We start from the raw sequence: 16710 nt of genomic DNA, 5'->3' as shown, positions 1-16710 counted from the left end.
TGTACATATTTTTAACCTCGTTTATCTTTTAGGTAAATAGAGAATAATGTTTATGAACGGTATTTATCTAGTACAAAATTATTCCGTATAAAACGAAAAGTGATGAGCGTGCTCGTCAAGTCCTTTGTATAATGTTGTAGAAAGTTACGCTTGTTTTCATTATTTTAATATTCACCTTTTCGGGTGAGAGGGCCGTGTTATTCTTCTCTGCCTGATGATTTTCGGATGTTCACATTTGGCCCTTTTCCCACACGCGGCCCTTTGTGGCGTGCCCCCGCGGTTATCCATTTTCGCTAGACGACGCTTCAAGGCGATGAAATTGCGATTCCCATTATAAGAATGTTTTGCACTTACCCATTGATCGGATGTGCCTCAAAAAATATTTTACGAAAAATTTATTGTTTATTAAAAGAAAAAACATCCCAATGGAATTAATTTGAAAAAAATAATACTGGTTTACGTGCTCTGAAAAATTAATTGTTATATCTTTGCGAAATTCCCAAGAGGCAGGATTCTGCATGACCTTCCGTATTACGCCGTCATATTTGCGGAGAGCCCTCGATCGATGACAGTAAAGCAGAGGGCTAGAAGCCTCTCCTCCCCAACCTTTGGCCAAAATCCTCGTAAAGCCTTATAAAGTGTAGCATTCCAGGAAATGAAGTAGGGAGGCTCCTGGATATGCAACGCGGGTGCATCCAGCTTTTACTGCATTTTGATGCGACGAGAGGGGTCGGTCGCTCGGGACAATTTAGCCTGGAAAATGCACGCCATTGAAAATTGTTGTTTCAAAGCGGAAGTATTATACGTATATATGAATTCGTATATGCACACATATGTACGTAAATACGATAAATTTGACTTTGTCGGTGCCGTTTTTGAAATTGATATAGCACAATGTATGTAAAGTGGGTTGCAAAAGTAAAATGATAAATCAATGCGATGCGTTGATCGAAAAATTTTACGAATTCGCGCGTAAACACGCATCTGGGGTGTTTACCACCCGACGTGTGTCCGATATTGGTTCTTCGGTGATTTATTGAGAATCAACCGGTTATGCGCGGGAAACCGTTTGGTCCCAATATACATTTTTTAAGCCATAAATCAACTTAATAACCTGAGGCCTCGCGTGTGGGGGACGTTCGCCGAAAAATATGCCAAAAATCGTCGACTGCCGAAAGTTGAATTTAAACGATAGCAGAATAATAATAGAGAGTAATGTAAATATTAATAACTAGCTGTATTACCCGGCTTCGCTCAGTGTTTATAATATAAACCGCTTAAACATGACTAATCTAATTTAATTAAAAAAAAAAAAAAAATTAAAAAATTAAAAAAAAAAATTAAAAAAAAAATTAAAAAAAAATCAAAAAAAAAATCAAAAAAAAAATAAAAAAAAAATCAAAAAAAAAATTTAAAAAAATCAAAAAAAAAAATCATTTTTTTTTTTGCCTTCTAGGGCTTCGCCCTCGGCACCCCCCTGAGCCTTTGCCTTCTAGGGCTTCGCCCCTCCACGCCCCATGAGCAATTGCCGTTTAGGGCTTCGCCCCCATGATCAGTTGCCTTTTAGGGCTTCGCCCCTCCGCGCCCCCATGATTCAAAGCCGTCTAGGGCTTCGCCCCCCTTAGTTAATGCCTTTTAGGGCTTCGCCCCCCGCGCCCCCAAGATTAATTGCCGTTTCGGGCTTCGCCCCCCTTAGTTAATGCCTTTTAGGGCTTCGCCCCTCCGCACCCCCATGATTAAATGCCGTCTAGGGCTTCGCCCCCCTAGTTAATGCCTTTTAGGGCTTTGCCCCCCGCGCCCCCAAGATTAATTGCCGTTTAGGGCTTCGCCCCCCTTAGTTAATGCCTTTTAGGGCTTCGCCCCTCCGCGCCCCCATGATTAAATGCCGTCTAAGGCTTCGCCCCCATGATCAGTTGCCTTTTAGGGCTTCGCCCCTCCGCGCCCCCATGATTAATTGCCGTCTAGGGCTTCGCCCCCCTTAGTTAATGCCTATTAGGGCTTGCGCCCCATGAGGCTGGGCCCCCCGGGCCCCCTTCGGGGCCCCACGGGGCTGCGCCCCTTGTGGCGCCCCCTTTTGAGCCCCATGGGGCTGCGCCCCATGAGGCTGGGCCCCCCGGGCCCCCTTCGGGGCCCCACGGGGCTGCGCCCCATGTGGCGCCCCCTTTTGAGCCCCATGGGGCTGCGCCCCATGAGGCTGGGCCCCCCGGGCCCCCTTCGGGGCCCCACGGGGCTGCGTCCCTTGTGGCGCCCCCTTTTGAGCCCCATGGGGCTGCGCCCCATGAGGCTGGGCCCCCCGGGCCCCCTTTGGGGCCCCACGGGGCCCCACGGGGCTGCGCCCCTTGTGGCGCCCCCTTTTGAGCCCCATGAGGCTGGGCCCCCCCGGGGCCCCACGGGGCTGCGCCCCTCGTGGCGCCCCCTTTTGAGCCCCATGGGGCTGCGCCCCATGAGGCTGGGGCCCCACGGGGCTGCGCCCCTTGTGGCGCCCCTGGCGGGGCCCCATGAAGCTACTCGCCTTGCGCCCCCGCGGGGGTGAATCCATTGAATCGAAAAAAACAAATCGGCGCCCATGGATCGAAAAAAAAAAAAAAATCGAATCACGTGTTCGATGACGTCACCGATCTACGGACGACGAAGAAGACGACGACGACGACGACGACCAAGGATACATACAAAGTCTCTTTCCAAATTATAGATTAGATAGAAAAGAAATAGTAATGGTAATAAAAATAGTAAATTCGTCGTATATCGAATTTGTTGATTGTACCAGTCTGTCAATATATGACGCTATTGTATTTATTGCATGCCTGATAGTACATATGTCATTACATAATAATGAAGCAGAAGTGGTAAATAATTATTTATATTTAGGTAAATAATTAGACATGTCCGGTAGTAAAGAAGAAGAGATAAAGAGACGTATGAAATTAGGTTGGAGTGCATTTGGAGGAATGAATGCGGTTTTTTTAAATTAAAAATGCCACTTTGCCTGAAGACAAAGATCTTCGATCAATGTGTTTTGAATATTGAACGCCACGTGGCTACAAGTTGCCACACAAATAACAATGCACTCAAAGAAGTATGGAACGTTGTATGCTTGGCATAATGACGAAATATAAGAAATGGAATGCGTGGGTGAGAAGTATGACGAAGGTTGTTGACATAGTAGATAGTGTGAAGAGATTGAAATGCCAATGGGCGAGCCACGTGGCTAGAAGAATGGGCGATAGGTGGACAAAATAAGTGCTAGAATGGTACCCGAGAGAATGCAAAAGGGTAAAAGGAAAACCGCAGATAAGATGGGTAGACGAAATTAGGAAAATGTGTGGGGTGAGATGGATGAGAGTTGCGCAAAATACAGACGAGTGGAAGCGTGTTGGAGAGGCCTTCATCCAGCAGTGGATGTTTAATGGCTGTAGATTATTATGATGACGTATGGTATAATAATTGAATTGTAGTTTTAAGAACTTATATCTGAAAGTTTGACCATAGATATCACCTTGGGGCAACGTGTCATGGCACCTATGCTAGAAATTAATGTATATATACGTATAATAAAAATTAGATTTACATTAGAACAATTTTAGAATCAGTGTAAATGTAATTTAATGTAGAGTATCATATTGTCATATAGTCAGTAAGCCTTAAAGTTATGTCAACCTCCCGTATCAATTGATCAGTGTGACTTTTTGTTGCAATCGTCCGCCCCCGTTGCAATTGTATTCATACAAAACATAGCGTCCGTTTAATCCTTTTGTGATTTGTTTTGCGGTCAAAGGTTTCGGTTGGGGACGCGCACGATTAATATTCGCTGCGTACCCTATTGTTTGTTATTGAGGATTTGTAATACTTTATGATTAAATTTGCATATTTCCATTAATTCTGTGCCTTTCCGTCCTTGGGTCATGCATATGTATGTATAACCCAAGGATTATGGCGACACTTCCATTTTCACCGGTTAAATGTAACAAGCGCACAAATTGAAAGCACTTTTCAACACTGAAAATCTGTTTCGGCTGATTTGAATTAATTTCATGATTGGAAGATTAAAATAGATTATAGTTTTTTGTATATGTACATACATATGTACCGGTGGGGTGCCGTGACTTTTAAAACAGGGCACTGGATATCGACTATAATAATCTGTCTTGAAGTGATGAGTATAATTTTTTTTCATTTTAGTACCAACAGAAATATCCTTAGTAGCATACCTTTCTTAATAACATCTTGTTTGTCTTCAAAACTTAATCTTCTGAATGATTATTTGTTTCCGCGCGTTACGCATTGACTTCCTCTAGGGGAATCGTTTCGCGAACCGCGTCCCTTGCCATATTTGTACTCAATAAGTTCTGTGCAAATATGTGTTGTTTCAACAAAATAAAAATAGTTCATAATGATGTTTTATAGACAAAAATCAGAATATTGTTAGTGAAAATCTCATAAATGTTTGAAGAGACGAGTAATTTAAAAAAACGTTTTATCGTCGACGGAACGCCTATAGCTACATAGAAATTCACCAGTACGGTGAAGGGAACAGAATTGAGACAGAGAGTCCGTGCAAGCGAACGACGCGGCAAACCATACCATAACAATTTACTACATCATGTAGGGTCGATTCCGGTATCTGAACTTCGCCAATCCAAGTAAACTATATCAATATGGTCAACAATTTGAATTGAATTGAATTGCTATTTTTAAATTTTAGGTACAAGATTTTAGGGGACTAGTGTTGTCCTTCTAGTCCAATGACGGCACGCCATTGACGTACATACGTATATGCATGAATGTATGTGGGAGATGCTCCAAATTATAGTCCATTACATAAGCTCGCACAAATTGGTTTTCAGTCGTAAAAATTGAAATGGTTTTCCGATTTAATCGCTTTTCGGGAACTTAGCTTTGGCATAAAATGGGATTTCGCGTGAACTTTAGAGATTCAGCACATTTTTGTGTAACTTTTTCTATCCGGTTTAAAATTTTGTGTTCATAATGTGAATATTTACGTTTTTATAATTCGCGTAGCAGCACATTTAAATGTAAATTGAAAATATTTATAAAATAAAATTGGCGCGTGTAATTGTTGCGTATCAGATATGGTTCACTTGATTGAAATGTGTGTTATTGATCTATGTAGACTACAAATGTCTACAAACGTTATGTATAATAATAGGCAGCTGTCAATTGAATTCAGAACTGTGTTTTATGTATTGACAGACATTTCGACAACCCATATACTATGTACATATGTACATATATACAAACACTGCTACGTACATATATACAATTTTCATGCATCGATGAAATATTTCCGAAGCACTTTAGGAGCGCAGACATATTCAATCGACATTTTAATTTCATTTTCGGAATTTCCGCACATTCGGTAAATTTGAACGAGTGCGTTAATATATATATTTTTACTAGTAAATTCTTTTTCCAATTACTAATAGCAAACATGAGCCATAAAACGCGCATACTCGTATATCGCATTTGACTCGCATCGACATAAATTTTAGTTAATTAACTCGGCCACGAGTATAGCCGGGTTTCAATCGAACGCCGAATCGGTCCGAATCAATTAAACGATACGGATTTGTACAAAGTCAAAATTTGTTTCATTGTTGATTATCGCTGCGTGGCGCAGCTTTTGAAAGCTGGATCGTTCGAATGTTTTTCAATTTTTTATTTTATTTATTAGAATTTCATTGACGATTGTTTGTCGAAATTGTGTACGTTTCAAATGTGATATGTTTTATTTCTTTGTCGGGAATGACAGTGTACAATTTTATCCATATTTGTAGGTTTGTTCAAAATAGCATATAAAAGAATTACTATTTTTTCGTTTTAATGGTAGAGGGTAGACCTAATTGGATTAAAATAAAATAGAAACCTATGTAAAAAATATTTTATCATTCTATATGTCGTATACTTATTCGAAATTGTTGAATTATGTATAGAATTGTGTCAAATCTAATTTTCAATTGAAATGTTTTTTTTTCAGTATTTTCAAAGCTTTTTACCGTTCATAATATAAATACATATCATAATTCATCTTAGGTCTATCGTAAAATTATTTTTCAATTATAAAAAATAATATTTTAAAATATGAACCTTTGGGGAACTGTAAATACTATGAAAAGCGATACTTTATAGTCAGAACTGTTACAATGTTTTAAGCATCCTCGGAAAATTTATAATTTTGCACCCCTGTAATTTTTTACTGTATTAAATAAAATAAAAAAAGAATCTTTATTATATGAAATATAATATGAAAATGAACAGTCAAAATAAAATTACTAAAATAAGAACTAAAAAATATAACATAAATACCCCATATTGCCAATGTCGCAAAAACTAGCTACCATATTGTAAAAACTATAAGTACACTTATACCCAGTGGTGTATAAATGTACTGATAATTTTTTTAAAGAATGCTGGGGCGCTAAATTTATGTCCCCCCCATTGAAAATCGATTATTTTAACAATTAAAAACATTTTTATTTTTTGAAATGTGAAAGTAAAAATAAATTTTGATTTGATTATATTAAGGTGTATTTTTTATTAATTTATTTATTATTCGTTAATGCAAAGGGAAAAAATCAAATAATACATAAATTTATCACTTTTTAAAATTTTGAAGAAAGTGATCGGAATCGGAATAAGTGAAAGTGAATAAGCTAATAGGTAACAAAAGCGTTGAATTGATGCTGAAGTTCCAAGTTGAAAGATTTAAAAACAAAACTAAAATATTTCTATTAGAATTATTATAACTTAAAAGTTTCAAACGAATAGTATGAAGTAGGGATTCATAATTTACAAAAATAAATTTACAAAAAATAAAATTTACATATTTTAATACTCTTTTATTAATACTGACAAAATGAAATCTACATTTTACATTAAAAATGAGGGGGACGCGATCTTTCTCAAAAAAGCCTCACTACATCACATTGAAAATTTTGTGTTTTTTTTATTTTCTTTTGTCGCTCAGTTATCGTTTTTTTTAATTTTTAATAATGTTTGTTTTCAATTTAGTATTTTAGCACAAAATCATTAATTACCTATCAGCTTATTAACTTAAACTTAACTATTAACTGCTAGTGGAAAATAAATATAAAGTCGAATTTTCCGGGCTTTGGCATTATCAATGTTTTTATATTTCACCAATTCATACATATTTTATCGTTAACATGTTTAAATTTATTGTCCGATCTTGAACGCTGGTCAAGCTTGAATAGTTTTTGATAATTAAAAAAAAAGCGACAGGTGCCTAAGGCCCCTTTGGTCGGCGCCCTTGGCAACCACCCCACCCCGTTGCTTCGTATATGTTTAGCGTCATTAAGTCAACATATTTTCCATGCGTATTGCGTAAAGTATTTATTTTTTGTGGCTTAATGTGGCTAAAGTGTTGCGATTGTGTAAAATTTAATATCGAGCTAACGTGGCAATATTTCAGTATAATTTGACGCGCGTGAAACAATTTGCGGCGAACACGAACATTAATCATCACAAGGGACGCGCCTGTCCAGCAACACGTTTTTCAATTAAAACCATGTCGTCACCAGTTGTGTATGGCAGTAAGGTTAACCCTTATGCCGCGGACAAGACGTGTGCAAAAAAGCTGACGTTCGACTACAATAACGCCAATTTCGCCGACTAGTACGAACGTCGCCTAAAGCCATATTAATTGGATTTTGTTTCGAATCGGTTATACGTATTATATGTACATACATATATTGCAATCGATGACATATATTTATTTGAACAACGTTTGGCGGGATTTTCCGCGTAGGAAAAAAAGAAATAAACACTAGTCACAAAGCAACCAGTTCGTCGAAAGTACCGCACGATCTAAAAGGTCTTTTGTAGTTGGAGAGACCGGGTCGTTCTGTGCAAAAGCTCCTCTATATCTGATGTACTGGTTGTGCACGAGAGCATCCCATTTCCTTGTCTCCATCTTCTACCACATCCTCAACAAAAGAATTATTTTCATCGAAGAGTTGTCGAGAGACTCCTTTGATTTGTACACACTCGTAAACATGACCATTATCCCAATAGTATTATATATGAATTAGACACAAAGCTGCACATTGAATGTGCATTCTGTTAAATTTTTAAAAAATTATGAATATACATAAATACACATACCTATTCATATGTATGTACATATATGTATATGTAGCTCATGATATTTTGTATTGGAATCGATTTTAATCGTTACTTTGGCAAAAACTCTGCAGACGCGACTATACATACAAATTGTACGCGTCAATGTGTCACATTTCTGTGACATTTCATCGGTGAAATCATAACGTTTGCATGTTGACATGCTATCATGTAATTCTTTAGACGTGTCGAGCAGATATGCGTTTGACAGTTGAAAGGAATGTGTGTGTGTCGATAGTGCTGAAAGCGAACCGAAAGTTGAGGCAAACAATTACTAACAGTTGCATAAATAAGACATTTGATGTACTTTTTTTGTAATCAAAATTCAAATAAAGTTGTATATTGCATATCATATTGACGGTAAATTTAGAAAGGAAAGAACTGAAAATCTGTCTGACTTTTAGGTACATCATATAACGGTGGTTTCTTTATTTTTGTAAATATTTATTAATTTATTTATTTTAAAAACAGAAACAAACAGCATTACAACGTACATGACAATGACACCAAAATTTTTGATACTTAGAAAAATGATCAAACAATAACTATGTACATATATATCTCCACTTGAGCGTTTTCGTCTTTAACGTTCGCTTTCAATCTTAATTTCAACATTCACCATGATTGATGAATATATGCGTAGAAGCATGCGTTCAATCGTCCACACTTATAAAATCATGCAATATCTTATATTATACAATCATGCAATCAATCGTCCACACAATTTGTTTTCTCTTTACAATAATATGACTGCAGACACAAAGTTTATCTTTTTTTCTTCACTTATTCAAGGACCATATTATATTTTGATTTCAAAACATTTAAAGCGTTATTTAATTTTTTAGTAGCGAAAAATTTGGATAATCTTTTATAAAATCTATTATTTCCTCCGAATTGAGCTTGCGAAAGTTGTAAGAATACCCGACCAGCTAGGCAGTGCGTGCACTTCCCGTGAAATCTGTCAAACCGCATACGTGTGACAAGCGCATGCATCTCAAGCTGCACGTAAAATGATTGTGGATAAATAGCTTAGAGAAATTTAAAGCAAGGAAAGGAACAAAATAGGATCAATATGAGGGTGAATATTGTTAAAAGAAGAGCAAGGTCTACAAATATACTCGTATATATAATATGCATATACCTACATTTATTCACTGGTGTTATTCTATTGGTTTCCGTAGGTTTTCGGAAACCTGTTGTTCAAAATCAAAAGTTTCTGGAAACTTTTGATGTCATTTTTGTTAAATTTGATGTAATTTTTGTTTGATGTCATTTTTGAAAATGCATGTCATTTTTGTTAAAAAATATACAAATTTTCAAACACCTTCGAAAATATTGCTTTATTCGTAGTCGAACCGTCGAATACATTTACCAGCAGCGTGGTCTAGTGGTGAATGTTGAATTATTTCGTACTTGATGTTACGAATTCGATTCCCGCTGTTGGCCAGACCTTGGTTTGTCAAGGTCGATCGTTTCTTATCAGAATTTGCCAATTTTTCTGATTTTCATTGAAACGATTCCTGTAAAAATTGGCGTTTCCTTCCCAATTTTCTGTTGCGAACCTTTAGTTATTGTTATATCTTAGGTTTCGCCATATTGCTCACCATAGATGTGTCTGTGGTTGTTTATCGAATATAAAAAATTCGTTTTGTTACATGAAAGTTATTCATTGTTATTTTTCGTATTTTATTTTATTTTTATTTTATTTTATTTATTGAAAAATCAACAGACAACAGGATTTAGATAGATATGTATAAAAAACAAATAGTAAATATATAATACATGTAACATCCGAGTCCAATAACAGATTTTTACAAAGATTATAAAAAAATGAAAAAGATAAATATAAGAAAAACAAATGAAAAAGAAAAGAATAAAGGCTATAAGATGACAAAATATGTAGAACATTGCATAATTAAAATATAGTATTAAAATATTGGAAAAAAGTTATAAAATAGAATATAAGAAGAAATTGAAATTTACAAATATAAAACAAACGAAAAAGGTAAATACAAAATAAACAAATGAAAAGGAAAATAATGAAAGCTATAACATGATTAAATAGCACATTACATAACTAAACTAAAGTATGAAAATATTGGAAAAAGGTTATAAAATAGAATAGGAGAAGAAATGAATCAATCGGTCAAGATTCTCTTGATGTTAGACCTGAATTGATGTAGGGAAATACCAAATAGATCAACCTCATTCAGCTCTCCATTAAACATACGATAAACGCGCTGCAGATTAATACGCGTATTAATACGATGTTTGTAATATCTGACCATAGATGTCAGATATTGTTTAGATTTGCATGTATCTATGTAATAATTATGTGGACCAGGAAGGCGCATTTGGGGTTTACTTGTTAAGCCTTCCTGGTATATTTGTAAATAAATAAATAAATATGTAGCAGGTACAGTGCCGGTTTTAGGGGGGGGGCTGGGTTGGGCGACGCCCGAGGGCGCCGAATAAGCTAGGGCGCCACTCGATGCGTCAAAGGCGCTTTAAATTTTAAAATTAGAGCGTCAAAAGCCATACAAAATTTTAGATTAGAGCGCCAAAGGCGAAATTTTTTTCTAAGGGTGTTTAGAAAAAAATTTCCGAGGGCGCCATTGGGTGTAAGGCCGGCACTGAGCAGGTATAAGGAATGACCGTCTTTTCCGTTATGCACTAGCAAAATTAACTGTTAGCCATTCAATGTGAACTGCACATCTGTACTCGATATCCTTTTTTAGTGAAAAGTCATAAACTTTATTCCTAGAACCGGGAATAACCAAACGGTAGCTGAAAGTCGATATTTTTTTCAAACTCGCAAGCTCTCTGCATTTCTCAGTTTGGCGTATTCTTCAATTCAAAACGGACGTATTTTTATTTACAGGGTTTTACTCGATTGAATTGTTAAACTTTATTTTCATTTTAATATATTAAAATATATAGATTTAAATTTTATATCAAATTTAAGACGTTAAATTTTTTTAATCTTTAATTCTAATATGAACTGATTTTCTAATGTGTGTTATGACTAATGGGCGGATAGGAAGCGTGGTTTTTCCATGAATCAGAGCGTTTTGGGTCTATTTACAAAGCTAGAGAGCAAAAAAAAGGTTCTTCATGAAATTGAACAAATCACAGTGAACAATTAACAATGAACGGCACGCTTCCGGTCCTACCTCTAGTTAGGACTTACATTTATTTAAATAACACCACTGACTACTTATGCATGTACCTATGTATGGCTTTTATGCAATTTATCTGATTTTCATTATTGAAACGGTTCCTCAAATTGGCAAAAATCATCTTACCTGTTGTCACAAATATCTGAATTTGATTGATGTACAATATGTATGTGAAAATTTATGTACAAGTCTAAATCGATAGATGTCTCAATTAAACAATTAATTAATTAATTGTTAATTTCGTGTTCTTCAGCCTCTCGAAATACAGTGATATCTATATATATATATATATATATATATATATATATATATATATATATATATATATATATATATATATATATATATATATATATATATATATATGTATATATATATATATATATATATATATATATATATATATATATATATATATATATATATATATATATATATATATATATATATAATTGAATGTCTATCTGACTGTCTGTCTGTCTCGTATAGGCTCTTAAACCACTCAACTGATTACGTTTGAACTTTCAGGATTTGTTGTATGCATATCCGGGAAGATAACTGTGAAAAAAAACGGGAAAAAACCTCTTAGTAATAATATTCGTAATTAAGATTTTACCGACGCATAAGTTTGAAACGCCATTGTGTAGTCAAGGAAATGTGTTTGTTGGCAACTACGATACCAGTTGGTTCGAAGAGACTTTCGGCTTTGAAGAGACGTTAGTAGAGTTCCAACCATCACTTGAAACGAGAACGGGAACGCAACAGGAACGGGAACGGGAATTGAATGCCTTTTTCTGGCATTGCAACGCATGACGGGTTCAGCTAGTATTTAATAAAAAATGCTGCAATTTTTATAATTAATTTGTCTAGAAAGGCGCATTGGGATCTACCTGTCAGGCCTTCCCGGTAAATATTTACATATATAAAATAAAATAAAATAAAATTTGTACGGGTATAACAATGCTCTCTCACAATCCGCAATGTCACTTTTCCTACATGTATTTATAATTTTTAATTTTTATAATTATTAATAATAAAATTGAAAAATATCAATAGGGGGGTTCAATAAACGCTTAAGTAAGGTCTGCATCGCCGTCGTGCATATTTCTCCTCATAAACGGGCGGCATAAATCGCGCCGAAACAATCCAATACGTCGGCCGCTAACCCTTTAAGTACGGGCCAGAGGGCTGGCTGGCGGCCAACGCGACTAGGACCCTGCTCCTTAAACGTTTCTCAAATTGTTGCATAGACGAGATACAAGTACGACCACCTTAATCTTTCCGAGGGCGTTGCGGAATTATTGGACGGGATGCGCTGCGCTCCTCTGGGGTGCAGTTGCATTGTTGCTGCAGAAATTGGTTTTGGCAAATTACTTTCTTCGCGTATTCACGCCCGTCAACCTGATTTACGACCCGGAACAACCCGCAGTAAAAATGCAAAATGTAATAAAATTCGGTGATTTTTACAAGCTTTTTATTAGTTTCACTGACTGCGCTCGGCTCAATTAATTTGTGAGACGATTTTGAAACACTTTCGCTCTTCCGATCAGTTCGATATTTTAGCGGAGGTTATATCTCCAACACTAGAAGAATTTAATAATTAACAAAATCATAAAAATTTCATCATAATCGTCCGTCAGATAGACGTTATGACGGCCAGCTACAGGTCTATTAGCTACAGAAGGCGCGTGCACAGTACTCATACAAATGCATTTTTCATATACAGGCTGTTATTTATATATTTTATTTCAACCGATCGTGTAATGTTTTTAAGATCTATGATATAATTTGGGTGGCATATTTATTTAATATTTGAATACGTACCACGAATAAAATGATAAATAGCATTTTTTTAAATTATAAGTAAAACAAACGTACGTATGCAAAAATTAATACGAATTAAAAAATGAGAAAAAAATATAGGATATAAATTATATTAAACAGGAAATAAGTGATTTTAAAAGTGTTCGAATTTTGATAATAATGCAGTCCTTTTCATTATTATATATAGACATTCTTCTTTGTCGGCTAGTATTAAGTCCCGACCGTTACAAAGATAATAAAATAAATTCGCAAAGAAAGCGCTACACTTTGTTGTTTATTTGCTCACTTCAAATTTGTTTACTGTTGGGTGCCTAGACCATCAAAATATTTTTTCATTATTTTGCATAGAATTGTTTGTCGGCTTCAGAATTTTGTAGCCAAGTCAGAACTTGTCATAAATAATAATAAAATAAACTTACAAAAAAAATATTGCGGCGATCTTTGGATAATGCCGCAGTAAATGCGCCTTTCTGTCGCCACTTACGCAACTCACAGGGTAAATAGTTAAACAATTATAGCAGTTACTTTTTTCTCACTATCTTGTATATACTTCATATTACAAGCTTTCACATTTTATTTATTTTTTTCATATAAATATGTACATTTTTATTTCATTAATATTTTTCCTACGATATTTTAGCATGATTCTATAGCGATAAGTTTGCCCAAAAGTTATAAAATCTATATTAGAGCAAAACTTGAATTTGATTATTTCATTTGGAACGCTTGTTTTAAAAAAGACGTATTTTTAGAAAAGGTCCAACGAAGAATTAAAAAAATGCCTTCAGAACATAAATCATTTTCATATGATATAAGTTTAAAAAGAATGAATCTTTCTTCTTTAAAGACGAGGAGAATGAGAGGTGATCTAATTGAAGTCTATAATTATAAATAGCCATTACATTTGTTCTATGATTAACCGAATTGCGTGTAACAATAACATTGAGAGGTCTTACTCTCAGACTACAAAAATATATTTACTTAAAAAATTAGAGAATTCCTCTTTTTAAAGAGGATGGTTAAAATTTGGAAAAGTCTATCCAAATGAATTAGTAATTTCTAGTAACTAAAATAAACAATAAACTTGATAATTTCCTTAAAATTAATGGGTTTTTATAGTTCGTCCCTTTTTAAATTCTCTTGTTAATCTTTTTTTTTAGCTTTTTTCATTTTTATTATCTTATTTGTTATTTGTATTTCTGTCCTACTGTATGTATTAATAAGCCCCTTGGGGTCCATCGGCTTTACCTTCCTTCCCAAGTATTCTAAAATAAATAAGTTATGTAGATTTAAATTTTGTGTTATATATGTTTGTATAACAAAGTGTATCGGTACTATAGTTTTATTATTTATACATAGACCTCAAGAGTTTATATTAATCAAAAAAATGCATATTGTGTATCTAGTATATATGTATGTATTATATGTACATACATATCTAATATGCTACGAACTGAGCTAGAATTCAGCACACTTGTACATAAAAATTTGAATAGAAGATTTTTGAAAACCGTATATGGTTTATGTTACGAAATTTATTAGTTAATCGAAGTTGGTTGTTTTAAATTCAAAATTGTACATTTTTAGAGTATACAATCATATGTTTGTAACTTTGTACATATGTACGTATGTACATTCAATTTTCTATATTAAATGAACATTTTTACTAGATTATTCATCTATTATATAGTTCCATAGTATAAAGATTCTATATATATATACTGTGGATTTTTTCCATTCAATTGACTGTTTAATATGTATAAACATAATAGACTGTATAACATGTATATGTACATATATAAATATTTCCTATTTGAATAAGCAAAATTTGAAGAGCGCTCCAAATTTACACGGTGAATCGGAGTGAAAATGTTCACGAGTGGCTTTTGTTGGAATAGCGCCGCTTTTAAATTTTACACGGTTGCATTTCGGGAGGAAAAAATGCAAAAAAAGCGGGAGCTGCGGAAATTAAGCGTTTAAAATTTATCGGCCTCGCCAGCCGGACTACCCTTATTCCCTTATCACCGGAGCTGTAGAATAAACAACCTGTACTAATCCCGCAAGGGCGGCTCGCTACACACGTTCGCCCGACGCGTATACACGGCCAAGGGCGGCTATAGAAAGGGGTAGGGACACCGCTGGAGAGGGTCAAGAGGAGGGCCATCCCCCTCCCCGCAAAGCCTGGAGGGGAGGGTTGATCCTTGGCGCCGAACGAAACCGCTGACAAAGTGGATTTCGCACGAGTGGTCACCCCGGGATTGCGTATTGAAATCTCATACAAAGGAGTGCCACTAGGATCCTCCACCTGACATCGAATGTCTCATTAATAAGCAAATTTACCTTGCGATCGATGCGAAGGAGAAAAAAATTCGTTCGCGGAAATATTAATATTTTCTGTTGGAAACTGATTGAAGAACCGAAATGAATCTGTTGAAAGAGTATTTTTACTGTAGTGTGGCGGGAATGGCTTTCAAGAAACGGATTTTTTTTAATCTATCGAACATGTTTCGTACATATGTATGTATGTATACATATGTATGTATGTGCTTTTTATAAATTTACACATTTTTAAGTCAACATATTTTTTAATTTGAAATATCATCAGTGTTCTATAGAAGCGTCCATATGTATTTATTACATAAAAATAATTGTATGTATATTCTCTCTCGTACCTAGGATTGTATACATACATATATTATATGTATATATACATATACATATATGTACATAAATTTATCTTAAAAGGAGATTCATCATTAAAATATTACATATCTATGTATAATATATGTAATTCAAAGAGTTCGTTATGTGTACATATCACATTCATTATTCGAGGATTATGCTAATACTGTACATGAGTAAATGTTTTGAAAAATATATACTTTCCAATTATTTTAGGATTTGCTGTACCAGGATGGTGTTTGTAAAGTTGGTGGTGTGGCTCGTTACCGACAAATTAAAGACAAACAACCTGAAAGCTCGCTTCTCCGTCTCTCGGACAAGAGGGATTAGCTTTTTTAGTTAATTCACCCGTCGGGTTAGTTTAACCCTTTCCTAATCTGATTCGTTAGTTTCTGTTACCAAAGTCCGCTCTATCCGTAATACAATTACGAAAATATACATAAAACAGTCGGTCCGAATTCGCCGTGTGATATATCTCGAAGTACGCGATAAATAACAAACGCAATCAGTAAAATTGGGAAAAATGTTACGTTGCGCAAGTTTTCATTCGAGCTTTCAGACGCCACAATGACAAGTCGGTCCTTTTCCAGCATTCTGTCCCGTAAACATTAACGAGGCGTCTACTCGGGAATATTAAAAAGAGCTCACCCCATTGTAGATGGAATGGGGGTAGGCGAGGCCTACATTGTCAGCGAACGAGATGAAACTCTTCATCCCCTACAGCGACGTCAAACAATGAAAAGAGTGGTGCTTCAGCCTCCAACCACCCCAACTGCAACTCGGAGACGCGTCTTCAAATCTTGCACCGGCACACTCACTAAGTATGACGCGAAAATTTTAAACACTTCGAATTAATTTTTGATTC

The sequence above is a fragment of the Arctopsyche grandis genome, chromosome 5, assembly GCF_051622035.1.
Source record: "Arctopsyche grandis isolate Sample6627 chromosome 5, ASM5162203v2, whole genome shotgun sequence".
NCBI lineage: Eukaryota > Metazoa > Arthropoda > Insecta > Trichoptera > Hydropsychidae > Arctopsyche > Arctopsyche grandis.
This window is presented reverse-complemented; position numbering follows the sequence as displayed.